Source organism: Terrapene carolina, unplaced genomic scaffold (assembly GCF_002925995.2).
Source record: "Terrapene carolina triunguis isolate 2854851 unplaced genomic scaffold, T_m_triunguis-2.0 Scaffold180, whole genome shotgun sequence".
NCBI classification, from domain to species: Eukaryota; Metazoa; Chordata; order Testudines; family Emydidae; genus Terrapene; species Terrapene triunguis.
In genome coordinates this window covers 4031816-4036115 of record NW_020664531.1, presented here as the reverse complement: position 1 = coordinate 4036115, position 4300 = coordinate 4031816, and the positions used below count along the sequence as shown (strand labels likewise).

Here is a 4300-nt window from a genome sequence, read left to right as displayed (position 1 = left end):
AGCAGTAAACACAGCAGTAGCCAATCTACATTAGTTCTTCCAATGGAGATGCAACAATCATAGTGAAACATTTGACAAAAAATGCTAGTGTAGACAAGCTCAATGGCTTTCTCTCTCATTTCTTAAGCTATTTCCTTTTCTTTCTTGCCTTCATCAGAAGTTCTCTTGTAATAAATGCAAAAAACAGACCAGTCACTGTGGCTGATTAAAAATAAATCCTATACAATCCCGATATAACACGGGACTATAACTTTTAACAAAGCTTACAACTAGTTATTGGCACAGTTGGCTCAAATCACCATTTGCTTCAATTTACCTCATCTTTAAAATTCAGTAACTGTGGCAACTAACTGTTTTGCCCCCAGAGACCTAGGCTGGAACAAGGTTGTCTTTCTGAAATTGGTTTACACATTTTTATAGTGCAGCCAGGACCCCCAGAACTAAGTTTATTACTGGTTTCACTGGGTATCCTTCCTCGCTGCAACGTGCAGCAGAAAACCATAAAGATACACTATCCTATACGCTGCTGATATTGTTTTGTGTGCATGTCCTCGAAACCCTTTGTCCCCTGCCGAGGCACCACAGTTCCCTAGATTTTTCCTAGAATGTATGGATAAAACCAAGATTATACATTGTGGTAAATACAGACTCTCAATCACGGCTGCGATAGAGCAAAGCTGTGCAGACAAACTGAACTTTTATTTGTAACACCATTAATATGATTGTGCCACCAACTAGCTATAAATCCCTGAGAAAGTTGTTGCATAACATGGCCTTTATATCTATCTGCAATAGGAAAATGACCCTTTGTTAGGCTACGTCTACACTACCGCAGTAAGTCGACCTACGCTTCGCAACTCCAGCTATGTGAATAACTGGAGTCAACGTACCTTTGGTCGAGTTACCGCAGGGTCTACACCACAGGGGGGCTAGACGGGAGAAAATCTCCCGTCGACTTACCTTACTCTTCTCGTTGGGGGTAGAGTACAGGGGTTGAGTGGAGAGCAATCTGCAATCGATCTGGCGGGTCTTGACTAGACCTGCTAAATCGACCGCTGGTGGATCGATCTCAGAGCATTGATCCCAGCTGTAGTGTAGATCTGCCCTTAGCAATTGTTTTCAGCAATGGGTATGTCTCCACTTCCCCCACCATGCATTCTCTAAACCCATGTTGAAAGTGATTTAATTACTGGTGCACATGGAACAAAACTATTTTCAGTAACATTACAGAAAGTATAAAGGAACCATGTTAAAAACCATTTTGTCCACTAGCAGTTCTCTCTACTGGCACTGAAAGTAGTTTAAGTACAGGTGGACCCTATGCTGGTAACCACTGTCACCAATGAATAATTCCTGAGGCCATGTCTACACTTACCAGACATAGATGCTGCTGCAATCAATGCAGCGGGAGTCAATTTAGCGGGTCTAGTGAAGACCTGCTAAATCAACTGTAGAGCACTGTCCGGTGGACTCCAGTACTCCACGAGAATGAGAGAGTAAAGTAACTTGATGGGATAGCGTCGCCCGTCGACGCTGCACAGTGTAGACATCACAGTAAGTCGACCTAAGCTACATCGACTCCAGCTACATTATTCACATAGCTGGAATAGCGTAACTTAAGTCGACTTACCCCGGTAGTGTAAACAAGGCCTGACTTAGTAGAGTGGGCCTTTCTATGTTTCATGTACTCAAACTAACAATCCAGCACCAGAGAAATATAATTGATGAACAATATTTAATAGAACGGAGTATTAAATATCTCCTTGAATATTACATTATAAAAAACAGAAACATTCTACAGGAATCAATTTAAGACAGACCCAAGTAAGACACAAACAAACCAAAATAAGTGTCCACACAGGGGTTTGCATAAAGTTAGCTAATTTCTTTTATGAAGATTTAATTGAAACCGGTGCAACTTTCTCATGCAGACAAGAGCTAACTTATAGACACTAACTATAAAACAGGTTCAAACCAATGTGACACACACAGTATTCTAATTATGCATGGCACTTGATTCTGACTGCAATATTCAAGTTACAAGGATAAAGCAATCAACATTAACAGATTAGGCAACTAACAGTGACAAGAGGAGCAAGGATAGGTCGACTACAAGGAGGAACAACTGGCAATTTTTAAATCAAGTTTGGATGTTTTTCTAGAAGATATGCTCTAGTCCAAACAGGAATTATTTCAGGCAAGTTCTATATAATGAAGGTCAGACTATGTGATCACAGTGGTCCCTTCTGGACTCATATAATATATTAATCTTCTGAACCACAAAATCAGAGAGGGAAGCGACCAATTTTTAGGAGGGTCATATCAGGTCAATTCATCTGCCAATGCAAACCTCTACAATAAGTGCCCAGGGCTGCAGGTGGTGAAAGTGGGCCAATTTACTACACTTTTGCTTTTGAAAAGATTCCAAATAGTGTTACCTCCCAAACATCCCTCCCTCACCCAAAATCACCAATTCACAATACTGTAGTGGAAACAATTTCTGAGTTGCTACTTTAAGCTAATTCCCCATTCCCTCACTATTCTCTCCCCCAACTTCTCCAAAATAGCAGGTTTTTACTAAAGCACCTGATGGATCATGTAATTATCCCCAGATAAAAAGTGAGACAAAAAGAGAAAAGTTATACATGCAGTAAATAAAGCAACATTGATTCGGGCTGGAGGTGTTAAACTGGTTAGCTGTTATTCGCAGAGAACTGAAAACATAATTGGGGCAAATTAATAAAGATAGGGAAATCTGTGCGCACAGCCTGGATAGGAAAAGGTGTTCAAAAATTAAGACAACTGGCACCACCCCATCAAAAAAAAAAAAAAAAGGCACAGCAAGAGGATATAAGTACAAAGTAGTAGAGACAGTAGGTGGGTTCACAGAAAGGAAGGAAGAAGTGTAATGGGAAGATAATGAGGGATCTTAGGGAAAGATTTGAGGACAAGTAAATAAGATCAGCGAGGGTAAGAATCACAGTGCGGGAAATAGTTTTTTGGAGGAAGAATTACAGCAGGGGAATAATTATGGTGGATGAATCCTCCACACTGAGGGACAAAGAATGATTAAAGGGATGGGGAAAGGATCCCAGTTAAAGGAAAATGGATCACTGTAAGGCTTTGTTACAGAGCTGTTAGTGGGGGGCAGAATGTTAACTGGAGAATTATAAGGATTTAGTTGAGGAACACTGAGGACTATGGAGATAGTCATTGGGTAGGGTTACAGGGACAGTCACTGAGGATGAAGGGACAGCAGGGGGCTTTGGGGAGTAGTTAGTCGCACATTCTTAAAGAGTGGGAGGAGGCTGGAGGGAACTGGGATGATACTGGGGTCAGGGATAACTGAGATGATACAGAAGTCTGGCAGTCAGTCACTGGGGGTTGGGGTGAGGGGCTGTGGAAGAGAATATTCTGGAGTGACTGGGATAATATTGGGAATGAGAGGGGCTGGCCACAGGGGGTGAGGGCCAGCCATTGAGGCTGCCCTTGGGGAGGAGAGGCTCCAGGAGCAATACTGAGGCAGTGTGGGGGCTGCTCCCTTGCGCAGGAGGCTCCTGGGGCGACAGTGGGACGGTGGCGGGGGGCTGCCCCTTGGGGCGGGAGGTCCTAGGGCGACACTGGGACTGGAGGAGGGAGGCTCCGGGGCGGTACCGGGGAAGGCATTTCCAGTGCGTAGTTCGAGGCCTCTCACCAGAGGCCGAGCCGAGGGCAAAGGGGCCGGATCCCCGGCCGGGCTCGGCCCCACCCCGGGGCTGGCGGGCCAGGGCATAAAACGCGCCCGAAGGGAAGAAGGAGAAGTGGCGGCGTCCGGGCCTCCCCTGAGCGGCGGCTGCGGAGCGACTCCGAGCCGGGCCCCGCAGCCCGTCCCGCTCCGGCCGCCTCCCCGCGCCCGTCCCGCCGCCGGCCTCACTGCGACACCGCGGCGCCGCCGAGGCCTCGGCACTCACCAGCATCGCGCGTCCCGCAGAGTCAGGCCCGGCCGCGCCGCGTCCGCCCGCCCCTTCCGCCTCCGCCAGGCCCCGGATCCGCCGCCGCCTCCCTCCCCGCGCGGCCCCAGAGGAGGAGGAGCGAGCACCGCCCCCGCCGCACAGCGCGCCCCGCCCCGGCTCCCACCCGCCAGCCCGCGGGGAGAGAGCGTCTCCGTCCTCCCGCTGCCCCTGTCCGCCCCGGCTGCACGCGGGGGAAGCGGTGCTCCCTCCAGCACCGGGGGGTCTCCCCAGTAGCAGAGAGAGGGGGCTACCCAGCTCCCAGCGCCAGACCAGGGTGATTCCCCAGCTCCCCGGGGGGAGTCCGCCCA

At 48.3% G+C, this 4300-nt stretch overlaps 1 protein-coding gene across 1 annotated transcript in view; it reads right to left on the bottom strand.

The window, feature by feature from the left end:
• LOC112113481 (cullin-1) overlaps positions 1 to 4033 on the bottom strand; it is an 81463-nt gene extending 77430 nt beyond the window's left edge. The window contains exon 1 of the mRNA XM_024209773.3: positions 3951 to 4033. The gene's annotated coding sequence lies outside the window, so the exon portion shown is untranslated. The remainder of the gene's footprint in view (positions 1 to 3950) is intronic.
• Positions 4034 to 4300: the final 267 nt, after the last annotated feature.